Below are 17,051 nucleotides of genomic sequence, written 5' to 3' on the forward strand. Positions count from 1 at the left end.
CCAAAAAAGTAAAGTCTGACACTGTTTCCACTGTTTCGCCATCTATTTCCCATGAAGTGATGGGACCAGATGCCATGATCTTAGTTTTCTGAACGTTGAGCTTTAAGCCAACTTTTTCACTCTCCTCTTTCACCTTCATCAAGAGGCTCTTTAGTTCTTCTTCACTTTCTGCCATAAGGGTGGTGTCATCCGCATATCTGAGGTTATTGATATTTCTCCCGGCAATCTTGATTCCAGCTTCTGTTTCTTCCAGCCCAGCGTTTCTCATGATGTACTCTGCATAGAAGTTAAATAAGCAGGGTGACAATATACAGCCTTGACGTGCTCCTTTTCCTATTTGGAACCAGTCTGTTGTTCCATGTCCAGTTCTAACTGTTGCTTCCTGACCTGCATACAGGTTTCTCAAGAGGCAGGTCAGATGGTCTGGTATTCCCATTTCTTTCAGAATTTTCCAGTTTATTGTGATCCACACAGTCAAAGGCTTTGGCATAGTCAATAAAGCAGAAATAGATGTGTTTCTGGAACTCTCTTGCTTTTTCGATGATCCAGCGGATATTGGCAATTTGATCTCTGGTTCCTCTGCCTTTTCTAAAACCAGCTTGAACATCTGGAAGTTCACGGTTCGCGTATTGCTGAAGCCTGGCTTGGAGAATTTTGAGCATTACTTTACTAGCATGTGAGATGAGTGCAATTGTGCGGTAGTTTGAGCATTGTTTGGCATTGCCTTTCTTTGGGATTGGAATTAAGAGAAGTCTTAACCTTAATGAATTCATCACTAAGTTTCCACAAGCCAAAAAAACAAAGAAACCATTTACTTATATACTGCATATGTGACACATTTGTTCCGTGCTGTGAAGAGAAAAACTATGACTAAACAAATTTTTCTCAAAGAGCTTACAATCTTGTTGAAGAGAGACAAATATTTTAAGCACACGTATTTTCTCCTAAAATAACTTCATGAAATTAATCTTTGGTTCCTTTCAATAAATGTTTTGACTGCTCAATTTGTTTCATTACTTCTCAATGATTCATGCACAGTGAAGGCAGCAGTGGGGATTTCATCCTTTCCAGAGGTCGTTTTGTAACAATGCTGGGAAGAGTACATTAAACTGAGTTGATGTTCAAGTCTCTTTTCAAGGAAAAAGAAAAGCAAAACCCAGTTTCATTTTTAATACTATTGACTTAATGAAGTTTTTCTGCCTGATATGGAGACATGAGAATCTCTAAATATACCTCCAAAATGCTTAGGAATTATGCCATGCTAAAGTACTTCAAGTTTCTACATTCCACACACATACATAGACACACACACACACACACGCACACACATTAAAAAATTATCACCTCTTTTGTCTTAGGGAAACACATTATAGTGAATAGAAATTAAAGCCAGCTGTTTTTGATGGGTTCTGTACTCCACTGCATAAATGCATCACCTTTATCTTGAAAACAAGGTAAAAACACAGCTTGTTAAAAGACTAGAAAAATGAAAAATACCCAGAAATATAGGAAAAAGCATTATGCCTCTGAAAGATGAGAGAAGAGTCAAAAAGTATATTATTGAACAAATGCAAGCAAAAATAAATAGCAATTGCTGTAAATATATAGTCTAGAAAACATGGATATCAGAGCAAAAATAAGTCATAATAATCTCAAGTAGAATTTGTAAAATTGGAAAATAATTAAAATAAATTAGATAGGTGAAACAATGCACATTTAAAACACTTGAATTTGTTGAGAGTTTTGAATTAATACAAATAATTTACACTATCTCCTAAAAAAGAGTTTATGCTTATGCATTTTATTTTTAACATTTAAAAATATTTACAAAAATCAAAGATTGCTTTACATAGAAAGCAATCTAAATTTCAAATAACAGATTTTTATAACCACTCATGTTTGAATAAAATGATCTATGTAGTTACAAAAGTTTAAACAAGAAATATGAAATACCTGGAAAATAAAAAATACGTTCTGAAATAAGCTTTCAATAGAGAAAATTAAAATTGCAATTCAAGGTTATGTACAAGAAAGCTTTAAAATATAAGAAATTTTAGTATTCTAAATGATTAAAGATTATGGGTTACCAGAGCTTCTGAATTCATTGCAAATTTGTAGCTTTATAACTTTTCTCTGTTAAAAAAAAATTTGATGAACCAAGCATTTAGATTAAGAATTTATTTTTAATAATCATATCAAGCCTACAGAAATCAGGAGAAAGGCAGTAATGTTTTAAAACACACAGAATTTCAGCAAAGATGCATTTACTGAAGCTTGTTGACCTGTAACAGAAAGGTAGCCTTATTAAGTATTTTCAGTTGGGAAGGGAACTCCAATCCAAGAGCGAAGGAATATACGTATACCAAGAGCTGATTCACTTTGTTGTACAGCAGAAACTAACACAACATTGCAAAACAATTATACATCAATACAAATATAAATATTAATAAAATAGAATGATACATTCTGGGAGCCATAAAAGTGATAACACTGCATGCAGAATTTTAACTTAATAAATTTACAAATATTTCGTGTCCAAAACACTGCAAAATGAGAATCTAGATCCTTCCATGAACCAAACACAGTCCTCTTAGATTTCAATGATAAATGAATAATCGAAGATTAAACTTGTAAGTGTATACAGAAAACCTCAAAAAAGGACATAGGAAATGATAGGAATATTTTTCATATACATAATACACGCACACAAACACACACACACCCATATATATATATAAAACTATCAATCTGTTTATAATAGCTAGGACATGGAAGCAACCTAGATGTCCATTGGCAGATGACTGGATAAGAAAGCTGTGGCATATATACACAATGAAATATTATTCAGCTATTAAAAATAATGCATTTTTTATGCATTTTTTTAAACTCAGTTCTAATGAGATGAAACTTGAGCCTATTATACAGAGGGAAGTAAGTCAGAAAGGAAAACACCAATACAGTATATTAAAGCATATATATGGAATTTAGAAAGATGGTAACGATGACCCTATATGTGAGACAGCAAAAGAGACACAGTGTAAAGAACAGACTTTTGGACTCTGTGGGAGAAGGTGAGGGTGGGATGATTTGAGAGAATAGCATTGAAACATGTATATTATCACATGTGAAATAGATCACCAGTCCAAATTCGATGCACGCAACAGGGCAGTCAAAGCCAGTGCCCTGGGGCAACCCTGAGGGATGGGATGGGGGGGAGGGGGGAGGGGGTTTAGGATGGGGACACATGTACCCCCGTGGCTGATTCATGTCACATTATGGCAAAAATCACCACAATATTGTAAAGTAATTAGCCTCAAATTAAAATAAAAAACAAGCAAAACAAAAACTATCAATCTAGAAGAATGCATACAAAACCCTGAATAACTTCTTAGGAATGCATACAAAACCCTGAATAACTTCTTAGGCATTTCTATTTCCTTAAATTTTTAAAATATATCCAATATTAACACATTCCATTCTAAATGCAAAATTGTCAAATGTTAAGTTTTTCTTTAGTTTTTTTGTGTGTTTGTTCTTTAAATCAACCAAAGCTAATTCATAAAACTACATATGAATATCTTAAGAAAAAGGCATTGGGCATTGAAAATACTGCAGGGATGTGAATGTTCTGATGATAATGGCCAATATTTATTAGTACGGCCTTAAAAAGTTAACATCAATTAACGGATTTAATCTTTACAGCAATGCTTTGGACCTGGAATTGTTATTTATCTGTGCAGTTTAGGACCTTGAAACTTAAAGTTTCGGTGATTTTGTTTTAAAGCATTCTACAAGTAATTGTGAAGTTTGGGAATCTAAATCCTTTAACATTTGGTTCCCAACTAAGTACTCGTAATCACTCTGCTATTTTGCTTCTCCACCAAGTAAAGGAAATGATTTCTGAAACTGGTATCATTTTTCCCAAAATAGAACTCTTTTCAATCATAAAATTCTCTAAAGTTTGATTATGCATGAGGATTTGTACAGCATACTTTAAAAACTGACAACTATACTTTTCATTTTGCAAATCAGTCGCCCTTAAAAACATACATATGGAGACCATGGTTTAAACGTGTTTCATGGTTTCCAATTATAGTGTAGATTTCTAAAGTCATACTCTTAGAAAGGCCTGAGATTGTATTTATTCAAGCAAAGGATGGATCAATAGACTAAATAAATAAATAGTTTTATTTGTTTTTGGAGAAAGATCAAGGAAATACACTGTAGGGACAAAAACAAACAGAGGAGCTTAAAAGTTCAGGATCAATGTTACTTTAATTGTTTGGAGCTCTTTCTCTTCTGTAAGACTCTGCTGAGAGCATTTTTTACTTCTTTATTTCGAAGACTGTATATAAGTGGATTCAGCATGGGGATGACAATACTATAAAAAACAGAAGCCACTTGATCCTTTCCCAAAGAGTAGGATTTACTTGGTTTTACGTAAGTAAAAATCGTAGTGCCATAAAAGATGGTGACTGACAGGAGATGGGAGGCACAGGTTGAGAAGGCTTTTTGCTGCCCTGAAGTGGAAGTAATTTGCAGGATGGTGGACAGGATGGACACATAGGACACAGATATTGTGATAAGAGACACCACTAGGGTGGAGCCAGCAAAAATGGATATTATGATTTCTATATCACGTGTGTCAGTGCAGGACAGAGCTAAAACTGGGGGTGCGTCACAGAAAAAGTGATAGATTACATTGGAGTCACAGAAATGCAATCTGCTCAAGCAAAGCACATTGACAAAGGTGTCCATGAAGCCAATGAAGAAGGATCCAAAGACAAGAGAGCAGCATCGCCTGGCGGACATAACAGCTGGTAATGCAGAGGGCTGCAGATGGCTCCATAGCGATCATAGGCCATGGAGGAGAGAACACATTCAGTGACACCCACAAAGACAAAACAATTCATCTGGATGAAGCAGTTCAGGCATGAAACATACTTGTTGGAAGTCAGTAAGTTGTCTAAAGTTTTAGGGGTGACGGCGGTTGAGAAACTGAGGTCAAGAAATGACAGGTGACTGAGGAAAAAATACACGGGGGTGTGAAGCTGGGGGTCCAGGCAGATTATCAACATCATTCTTGCATTGCCCAGCACAGTCATGAGGTACATCAGGGGAAACAGGGTGAAGAGGACCAGCCGGGTCTCTTCAGAGTCTGTCAGTCCCATGAGGATGAAGTCAGACACATGAGTGATATTCCTTCTGCCCATGGTGTTCAAATGCTCCAAACTGTTGAGCAATCAAAGTTGATTCTTACCAGGAATCACTGCAAAAATGATTTGTGTTTCTACGAACAACAAAGCATATTTATATTAGCTTTTTCTGAAAAGGGATAATATTGAGGGGTGTCTCAAGTATGAAGAGAAAAATCTTTACTTGATTTTTAAATATAGAAATGTGTATAAATTGACATTTAGATGTAATATATTAAAAGCTATTGTATTGGAAAATTAGAAGTAGCCTTGTAGTGTTCCAAACCTTTCACTTTATTAAAGCTTTTAATTCCATTGAGAAAATTATACCATAGATATTAATATTAGTCACATTTCATAGAGAATTTAGGTAATTTATCCAGAGTCAGAGCTAGTACATGTTGTCTCAGTAATTCTATGAAGATAGATTGATCAGAGTGTATGCCCATAATACTAATTCTTATTCATAATTAATTTTAGCAACTCTAAAAAACAATTGCTAGATATAAAACAATGATGAAAGAATTGTTTCAATACATCATGCACAATTCTTTTTTTCCCAATATTATTTAATACTAATGAAATATAAATTCAACCTTTGGAATTCAGTACGGAGTATTAAAATGATAAATCACATAGTAGCCTTAATTTCCAAAAAATATGCGTTTTCATAACTTGATATTCAAAATCAGATTTCTACAAAAAATTATATTTCTAAAATACACACATTCCTTGCAGACCCTGATTACATCAATGTTATCGTCCCCAAGTCCTGGGAGTACCTAGAGTGATGTTAAATGATATCTGCCTGCGTGCCTCTCTAATGTCTGTGTTTTATCTGAACCTAACTAAAATTTTCTGATTTTCAGAATAATATTTACCAGCAGCCAGAGTTGGTGGAAAAAAAACTATTTCCAATATTATCTGACTAGAAGTATGACAAAGTTTCCCTCACAAATAAAATATAAAGACCATTTCAGCTGAAAATTTCTGTAACATAATATTTTTTGATATGTTCTTCTTAAATTTTAGTTCTTTTGTTTTATTCTGTGGGAAAAGTAAATCAGTGTAGAAATTTTGTTCAACTGCTGTTCAAATGTACAATTTGTCAGGAAGTTGTGTGTAAAAAGAATATCAGGGATCTAACTGTGTATGAATACAAAGTAGAATACGCCATGCCTGTCATCCTGGTAACTCCAGGGAACCTCGTATACTGGAGGTTGGTGATTATGCAACATCTCGTCATCCCTATGGACCAGTTTCCATCAAAGATTGCTGTGCATGTCTCCAGGGACAGCAGTTCAAGGACTAAATGCAGCTGTGCTCAACTTTGAAAAGTTGGCTGCGTTTTTCCTCAGGAGCCACACAATGAAGCTTTACTTTTCCTTTGTGATGTTCTCAATTTATTCCTGTGGTAATTATTAAAGGTAATAATGTGCTGTGCTGTGGTAATTATTTCTAGAGAAATGATTAATCTATGACGGTAACCATCAGGGATGGAAAGATACATTTTTTACAATGAAATTTTATATTTATATTTTATATTTAAATCTATGTGTGACACTATGCTAAGAGTAAATATGTCCATTAGATACAAAATGAAGTCTCCAAATATGAAAAAGAAAATTCTTCTAGGGGTGTTCAGAACTGATATTTTAAGCTTTACTGAAGCATCATTGATACAGGAAGATTTATACACATTTACTATATACTTATTAATGAATTTTGACATCTACATATATCCAAACGCCATCACCTCATTCGAGGTTCTAAGCCTATAGCCATAATCTCCAAAAATTCCCTTCTGTTCTTCTATGCATGGGTGTGTTTTGTGGTAAAAAATGATTTCTAAAGATAACCACCACATACTAAAATATAGCATGTACAAAATTAAATGAATATATAAAAAATTCAAAAACGATATGAAAATAATCAAACTCAAGTTTTGATGAATGTCTGAGCTATTTTTGTTCATTGAATGCTTAATTGTATTCTTCTATATTTGCATACTTATCATACTATATAGTCAGTATCCATCTGCATTTTATAACTAAAATTTCACAATATAATGTGACCAATTTTATACTAGCCTTTCATAAATCCCATAATTAAATGCCTTATGCATTGACTGATACCCCTTGACCAACTTTCCTCCAGAGTTCATTTCAGTCGCTGAGTCGTGTCTGACTCTTTGTGACCCCAAGGGCTGTAGCATGCCAGGCTTCCCTGTCCTTCACCATCATCTGGAGTTTGCTCAAACTCATGTTCCCTGATGCTGAGAAAGATTGAGGGCAGGAGGAGAAGGGGATGACAGAGGATGAGATGGTTGGATAGCATCACCGGCTCAATCGACATGAGTTTGAGTAGGCTCCGGGAGTTGGTGTTGGACAGGGAGGCCTGGCGTGCTGCAGCTCATGGGGTCGCGAAGAGTCGGACACGACTGAGCGACTGAAGTGAACTGATGGTCCAACTCTTACATTCATACATGACTACTGGAAAAACCATAGCTTTGACTATATGATCCTTTGTCAGCAAAGTGATTTCTGCCCCTCCAGAAATGTTCATCAAATATTAAATATTTAATTGAGGATTATTTGCCCAAGATGAAGAAGACTCTAAAAGGGGGTAGACTAAATATCAGATTACAATATTATTATAAATTTTCTGCTGATTCATGATAATGAAATCAATGTTTATGTAGATTTAAAAGTGAATCTTACAGGAAAGTTTGCATATACATCCAGAATTTCAGGTAATAATTTATTGGTGTTGATAAGAAGCTACATTTTTATGCCTTATACAGTTGATGCAGGGCAATCCTATTCATCAAAAGATAGTGCTGCTAAAACAGGAGTCTTTAGAAATTAAAATGCCAGTGTAAACTTATTTGACAACAGACAGCTTTGGGAGTTAAGCCAACTGAGGACAGTTACCTTCAGTGTAAAGTCACTTCAATAACCATGGTGATTGCAAAATTACCAGAAGCAAGTTCTTCTTGCTCAGTAATGTCCCAGTGTTGAAAGCCATTTTGTTAAAGTCTAGGATTATGTTTTCAGAATATTTATTAATTTGACCATGACCATTTATTTTGTCACGTTGATACCAAGTCCTCATAAAATCGAGCTCCTCTGCTGAGTTTATGATTAACATCTCTATCCAAAATGTTATTCCCGAGAGTTCCAAACAGGATAAACCCAAGGCGAAACACCCCAAGACACATATTAATCAAATTAACAAAGATCAAACACAAAGAACAAATATTAAAAGCAGCAAGGGAAAAACAACAAATAACACACAAGGGGATCCCCATAAGGATAACAGCTGATCTTTCAATAGAAACCCTTCAGGCTAGAAGGGAATGGCAGGACATACTTAAAGTAATGAAAGAGAATAATCTACAACCCAGATTACTGTACCCAGCAAGGATCTCATTCAGATATGAAGGAGAATTCAAAAGCTTTACAGACAAGCAAGAGCTGAGGGAATTCAGCACCACCAAACCAGCTCTCCAGCAAATGCTAAAGGATCTTCTCTAAACAGGAAACACAGAAAGGATGTTTCAACACGAACTCAAAACAACAAAGTAAATGGCAACGGGATCATACTTATCAATAATTACCTTAAATGTAAATGGGTTGAATGCCCCAACCAAAAGGCAAAGGGTTGCTGAATGGATACAAAAACAAGACCCCTATATATGCTGTCTACAAGAGACCCACCTCAAAACTAGGGACACACACAGGCTGAAAGTGAAAGGATGGAAAAACATATTCCATGCAAACGGAGACCAAAAGAAAGCAGGAGTCGCAATACTCATTTCAGATAAAATAGACTTTAAAATAAAGGATGTGAAAAGGGACAAAGAAGGACACTACATAAAGATCAAAGGATCAATTCAAGAAGAAGACGTAACAATCATAAATATATATGCACCCAACATAGGAGCACCACAATATATAAGGCAAATACTAACAAGTATGAAAGGGGAAATTAACAATAACACAATAATAGTGGGAGACTTTAATACTCCACTCACGCATATGGATAGATCAACTAAACAGAAAATTAACAAGGAAACACAAACTTTAAATGATACAATAGACAAATTAGATTTAATTGATATTTACAGGAGTTTCCACCCCAAAACAATCAATTTTACCTTTTTCTCAAGTGCACATGGAACTTTCTCCAGGATAGATCACATCCTGGGCCATAAATCTAGCCTTGGTAAATTCAAAAAAATTGAAATCATCCCAGCCATCTTCTCTGACCACAATGCAGTAAGATTAGACCTCAATTACAGGAAAAAAACTATTAAAAGTTCCAACATATGGAGGCTAAACAACACGCTTCTGAATAACCAACAAATCACAGAAGAAATCAATAAAGAAATAAAATTATGCATAGAAACGAATGAAAATGAAAACACAACAACCCAAAACCTATGGGACACTGTAAAAGCAATACTAAGGGGAAGGTTCATAGCAATACAGGCGTACCTCAAGAAACAAGAAAAAAATCAAATAAATCAACTAACTCTACACCTAAAGCAACTAGAGAAGGAAGAAATGAAAAACCCCAGGGTCAGTAGAAGGAAAGAAATCTTAAAAATTAGGGCAGAAATAAATGCAAAAGAAACAAAAGAGACCATAGCAAAAATCAACAAAACTAAAAGCTGGTTTTTCGAGAAGATAAACAAAATTGATAAGCCATTAGCCAGACTCATCAAGAAACAAAGGGAGAAGAATCAGATCAACAAAATTAGAAATGAAAATGGAGAGATCACAACAGATTCCACAGAAATACAAAGGATCATAAGAGACTACTACCAACAGCTATATGCCAATAAAATGGACAACTTGGAAGAAATGGACAAATTCTTAGAAAAGTATAACTTTCCAAAACTGAACCAGGAAGAAATAGAAGATCTTAACAGACCCATCACAAGCACGGAAATCGAAAGTGTAATCAGAAATCTTCCAGCAAACAAAAGCCCAGGACCAGACGGCTTCACAGCGGAATTCTACCAAAAATTTAGAGAAGAGCTAACACCTATCCTGCTCAAACTCTTCCAGAAAATTGCAGAAGATGGTAAACTTCCAAACTCATTCTATGAGGCCACCATCACCCTAATTCCAAAACTAGACAAAGATGTCACAAAAAAGGAAAACTACAGGCCAATATCACTGATGAACATAGATGCAAAAATCCTTAATAAAATTCTAGCAAACAGAATCCAACATCATATTAAAAAGATCATACATCATGACCAAGTGGGCTTTATCCCAGGAATGCAAGGTTTTTTTAACATCCGCAAATCAATCAATGTAATACACCACATTAACAAATTGAAAGAAAAAAACCATATGGTTATCTCAATAGATGCAGAAAAAGCCTTTGACAAAATTCAGCATCCATTTATGATTAAAACCCTCCAGAAAGCAGGAATAGAAGGAACATATCTCAACATAATAAAAGCTATATATGACAAACCCACAGCAAACATTATCCTCAATGGTGAAAAATTGAAAGCATTTCCCCTAAAGTCAGGAACAAGGCAAGGATGCCCACTTTCACCACTACTATTCAACATAGTTTTGGAAGTTTTGGCCACAGCAATCAGAGCTGAAAAAGAAATAAAAGGAATACAGATAGGAAAAGAAGAAGTAAAACTCTCACTGTTTGCAGATGACATGATCCTCTACATAGAAAACCCTAAAGACTCTACTAGAAAATTACTAGAGTTGATCAATGAATATAGTAAAGTTGCAGGATATAAAATTAACACACAGAAATCCCTTGCATTCCTATACTCCAATAATGAGAAAACAGAAAGAGAAATTAAGGAAATAATACCATTCACCATTGCATCAAAAAGAATAAAATACTTAGGAATATATCTACCTAAAGAAACAAAAGACTTATATATAGAAAACTATAAAACACTGATGAAAGAAATCAAAGAGGACACAAACAGATGGAGAAATATACCGTGTTCATGGATTGGAAGAATTAATATAGTGAAAATGAGTATTCTACCCAAAGCAATCTACAGATTCAATGCAATCCCTATCAAGCTACCAATGGTATTTTTCACAGAACTAGAACAAATCATCTCACAATTTGTATGGAAATATAAGAAACCTCGAATAGCCAAAGCAATCTTGAGGAAGAAGAATGGAACTGGAGGAATCAACCTGCCTGACTTCAGACTCTACTACAAAGCCACAGTCATCAAGACAGTATGGTACTGGCACAAAGATAGAAATATAGATCAATGGAACAAAATAGAAAGCCCAGAGATAAACCCACGCACATATGGACACCTTATCTTCGACAAAGGAGGCAAGAATATACAATGGAGAAAAGACAACCTCTTTAACAAGTGGTGCTGGGAAAACTGGTCAACCACTTGTAAAAGAATGAAACTAGAACACTTCCTAACACCGTACACAAAAATAAACTCAAAATGGATTAAAGATCTAAACGTAAGACCAGAAACAATAAAACTCCTAGAGGAAAACATAGGCAAAACACTCTCCGACATAAATCACAGCAGGATCCTCCATGACCCACCTCCCAGAATATTGGAAATAAAAGCAAAAATAAACAAATGGGACCTAATTAAAATTAAAAGCTTTTGCACAACAAAGGAAACTATAAACAAGGTGAAAAGACAGCCTTCAGAATGGGAGAAAATAATAGCAAATGAAGCAACAGACAAACAATTAATCTCAAAAATATACAAGCAACTTCTGCAGCTGAATTCCCGAAAAATAAATGACCCAATCAAAAAATGGGCCAAAGAACTAAACAGACATTTCTCCAAAGAAGACATACAGATGGCTAACAAACACATGAAAAGATGCTCAACATCACTCATTATTAGAGAAATGCAAATCAAAACCACAATGAGGTATCATTTCACACCAGTCAGAATGGCTGCTATCCAAAAGTCTACAAGCAATAAATGCTGGAGAGGGTGTGGAGAAAAGGGAACCCTCTTACACTGTTGGTGGGAATGCAAACTAGTACAGCCACTATGGAGAACAGTGTGGAGATTCCTTAAAAAACTGGGAATAGAACTGCCATATGACCCAGCAATCCCACTGCTGGGCATATACACCGAGGAAACCAGAATTGAAAGAGACGCGTGTACCCCAATGTTCATCGCAGCACTGTTTACAATAGCCAGGACATGGAAGCAACCTAGATGTCCATCAGCAGATGAATGGATAAGGAAGCTGTGGTACATATACACAATGGAATATTACTCAGCCATTAAAAAAAATACATTTGAACCGGTTCTACTGAGATGGATGAAACTGGAGCCCATTATACAGAGTGAAGTAAGCCAGAAAGAAAAACAACAATACAGTATACTAATGCATATATATGGAATCTGAAAGATGGTAACGATAACCCTATATGCGGGACAGAATGAGAGACACAGATGCATGGAACAATTTTATGGACTCTGAGGGAGAAGGTGAGGGTGGGACGTTCTGGGAGAATGGCATTGAGACATGTGTATTGTCATATGTGAAACAGAGCACCATTCCATGTTCGATGCATGTGACAAGGGCTCGGGGCCGGGGCAGTGGGATGATCCAGAGGGATGGGAGGGGGAGGGAGGTGGGTGGGGGGTTCGGGAAGGGGAACACATGTAAACCCATGGCTGATTCTTGTCAATGTATGGCAAAAACTATTACAATATTGTAAAGTAATTAGCCCCCAAGTAAAATAAATAAATTTATAAAAAAAAAAAAAAAAAAAAAAAAAAACAAAATGTTATTCCCTTCCTTGTCCAACACCTGTTCCCCACAAAGTTGCGGATTATCAAAGAAAAGAGGGATTGAAACCCAGCAGGACCTTGTGGGGCCTCCCAGCTACAAATGCAGTTTCTAGGCCCCAGTTTCCTACTTGTGGAAAGAAGGTTTTCATCCTCCTTGACCTTTCCTGAGTTCTGAAGAGCATATTCAAACAATAACTGTTCAGGTCAGTGAGCACATGAGGAAAGAAACAATAGTGTAGTAATGGGCCAATGTCCTGCTTCCTTCACAAGGGAGGTACATAACAATGCATGTCACTGAGACCTTCTATAGCAACTAAGGCCCCGCCCAGGTGGAGGATGGTAACTTCAGGCTGGGCACAAGGGGGACCCCAGACTGGTTGGTACCAGAAGGCAGATTCCAGGACCACCACCCTGTGACCTCACCACCAACCAATCAGAGGAAGGTCACGTATCCTGCAGAACTCCCGGCAAATTTTGCCTATAAAACTTTTCCTTGAAAATCGTCTGGGAGTTGGGGTCTTTTGAACATGTGGGCATGTGTACTAACTCACTTCAGTCGTGTTTCACTCTCTGCGACGCAATGAAATGTGGTGTGCTGGCTCCTCTGCCCATCGGATTCTCCAGACAAGAATGCTGCGGTGGGTTGCCACGCCCTCCTCTAGGGGATCTTCCTCACCTAGAGAATCTCATCTCCTATGTTTCCTGCATTGGCAGGCGAGTTCTTTACCACTAGCCACCTGGGAAGCCCTTTGAACATGAACACCACATCCTCCTTGCTTGACCTTAGAATAAAGCTTTCTTTGCTCTAAATAACAACATTTCTCAACAATACCTAACCAGTTGAATTCAATTACTTAAAATCACCTATCCAATGTATAATTCTGTATACACTCATTTCAATGTCCTAACCACTAACGAAAACGTGATTTGAAAAGATATTTATAAATAAAAGATGTTGTGGTGACCCAAGGACGAAAGAGCAGATAAAACCAGGGAGGGTCCTGGCACGCCCGGACAGAAACACCGACCCTCATCGTCCTTCCCTCCCCCATGTTGTAACTATTCATGGATTTCAGGTCCTCCTGAGCAGTATAACCTGTCTCCCCTCTTACCCCATAGGGAGAAGGCATTTGCCTTACTCTTCCCCACCCCACTCCCCTCCACCCCTGCCCAGTAAAAGTGCCTCATCCAATCAGCAAATGACCCGCCAGACCCCTATCCCACTCCTTGTACCCTGGGTATAAAGGTGGACTAAGGACCCCTGTTCATCATCAGTTCTCCCTTGAGCTGGTTCGCTGTTTCTAACAGCATCTCCCACTCTAATAAACTTTATTTCCCTCTCATTCTGTCTCATGTCTAGAAATTCTTTTCCAACCCGCACCCAGACCACGACAGATGTCTTTGAAATAATTTCTTAAACAGAATTTTCAACAAAACTAATAGCTTTTGACTGCTAATGTGCATGTGTACTCAGTTGCTAAGTCAGGTCCAGTTCTTTGGGATACCACGGACTGTAGGCCTCCAGGCTCCTCTGTGCATAGAATTCTCCAGCAAGAATACTGGAGTGGGGGGCCATTCCGTTTTCCAGGGGATCTTCCCGACCGAGGGATCAAACCCCGGTCTCCTGCATTGCAGGCAGACTCTTTAGCATCTGAGACATCATCTCTATAGATACCTCCAAAATGCCTCAGGAATTGTGCGTTCAGTTCAGTTCAGTCACTCAGTTGTGTCCGACTCTTTGCAACCCCATGAATCGCAGCACGCCAAGCTTCCCTGTCCATCACCAACTCCCGGAGTTTACCCAAACCCATGTCCATCGAGTCGGTGATGCCATCCAACCATCTCATCCTCTGTCGTCCCCTTCTCCTCCTGCCCACAATCTTTCCCAGAATCAGGGTCTTTTCCAATGAGTCAACTCTTCGCATGAGGTGGCCAAAGTATTGGACTTTCAGCTTCAACATCAGTCCTTCCAATGAACACCCAGGACTGATCTCCTTTAGGATGGACTGGTTGGATCTCCTTGCAGTCCAAGGGACTCTCAAGAGTCTTCTCCAACAGCACAGTTCAAAAACATCAATTCTTCAGCGCTCAGCTTTCTGCACCGTCCAACTCTCACATCCATACATGACCACTGGAAAAACCATGGCCTTGACTAGACGGACTTTTGTTGGCAAAGTAATGTCTCTGCTTTTAAATATGCTGTCTATGTTGGTCATAACCTTCCTTCCAAGGAGTAAGCGTCTTTTAATTTCATGGCTGCAATCACCATCAGCAGTGATTCTGGAGCCCAAAAAATAAAGTCTGACACTGTTTCCACTGTTTCCTCATCTATTTCCCATGAAGTCATGGGACCACATGCCATGATCTTAGTTTTCTGAACGTTGAGCTTTAAGCCAACTTTTTCACTCTCCTCTTTCACTTTCATCAAGAGGCTCTTTAGTTCTTCTTCACTTTCTGCCATAAGGGTGGTGTCATCCGCATATCTGAGGTTATTGATATTTCTCCCGGCAATCTTGATTCCAGCTTCTGTTTCTTCCAGCCCAGCGTTTCTCATGATGTCCTCAGCATATAAGTTAAATAATCAGGGTGACGATATACAGCCTTGACGTACTCCTTTTCCTATTTGGAACCAGTCTGTTGTTTCATGTCCATTTCTAACTGTTGCTTCCTGACCTGCATACAGGTTTCTCAAGAGGCAGGTCAGATGGTCTGGTATTCCCATCTCTTTCAGAATTTTCCACAGTTTCTTGTGATCCACACAGTCAAAGGCTTTGGCATAGTCAATAAAGCAGAAATAGATGTTTTTATGGAACTCTCTTGCTTTTTCGATGATCCAGCAGATGTTGGCAATTTGATCTCTGGTTCCTCTGCCTTTTCTAAAACCAGCTTGAACATCTGGAAGTTCATGGTTCACGTATTGCTGAAGCCTGGCTTGGAGAATTTTGAGCATTACTTTACTAGTGTGTGAGATGAGTGCAGTTGTGTAGTAGTTCAAGCATTCTTTGGCATTGCCTTTCTTTGGGATTGGAATGAAAACTGACCTTTTCCAGTCCTGTGGCCACTGCTGAGTTTTCCAGATTTGCTGGCATATTGAGTGCAGCACTTTCACATCATCATCTTTCAGGATTTGAAATAGTCCAACTGGAATTCCATCACCTCCACTAGCTTTATTTGTAGTGATGCTTTCTAAGGCCCACTTGACTTTACATTCCAGGATGTCTGGCTCTAGGTGAGTGATCACACCATCGTGATTATCTGGGTTGTGAGGATCTTTTTTCTACAGTTCTTCTGTGTATTCTTGCCACCTCTTCTTCATATCTTCTGCTCCTGTTAGGTCCATACCATTTCTGTCCTTTATCGAGCCCATCTTTGCATGAAATGTTTCCTTGGTGTCTCTATAGCCAGTGCTTTATTAATCTACACACACACACACACTCACACACACACACACACACAGTTTATTTGGTCTTTGAACTTAGGGAGGCTCATTGTATTTGTTAGGAAATGGAACTCTGTGGCTTTTGAAATATTCTCTACTTCAAAAGATGAGGTTTCATAGATAAATGGTAAGAATTTTAACTCTTAAGGCAAAATGAATGCACATTACCAAGAGATTTCTCTGTATTACCCAATGTCCTCTTACTACTTGTGTTTACACCTCATGAAAATTAATAACTCTAACCCTAACCATTCCCTTCCGACCACAGATTTATAATTGCTTTTATTATTTCTCTATGCTTTCACTTCCTCTCAGCTAATCAGCAATCATTTCTTGTTAATAACTTTTGAGTCATCATTTCTTAATCTACCAATTTTCTACTCTCAATTTGTTGATACTGGAGAAAACAGCATGTCAAAACTTATGAAAAATCAAGATAATAGTAGTTCAACATTTTGCAGTGTGATGGCACAATCACATCAGAGTGGGATTTAGTCACCGTTCAGATGCTTTACAAATCTGTGCATGTCTATGTCTGAATAATTTATGTACTGAAATGAACTCCTTACATGATGATCCAGTATTCCATATCAACAAATAAAATGATAATTCACCTCCTGCA

The 17,051-nt window shown here is 37.4% G+C and overlaps 1 pseudogene; it reads right to left on the reverse strand.

Annotated features, from left to right (window-relative positions):
- Positions 1-4,269: 4,269 nt before the first annotated feature.
- Positions 4,270-5,213, reverse strand: LOC145525534 (olfactory receptor 8H1-like; annotated as a pseudogene).
- Between the last annotated feature and the right edge of the window lie 11,838 nt (positions 5,214-17,051).

This window comes from Giraffa tippelskirchi, chromosome 11 (genome assembly GCF_054371585.1).
Source record: "Giraffa tippelskirchi isolate mGirTip1 chromosome 11, T2T-mGirTip1v1.2.pri, whole genome shotgun sequence".
NCBI classification, from domain to species: domain Eukaryota; kingdom Metazoa; phylum Chordata; class Mammalia; order Artiodactyla; family Giraffidae; genus Giraffa; species Giraffa tippelskirchi.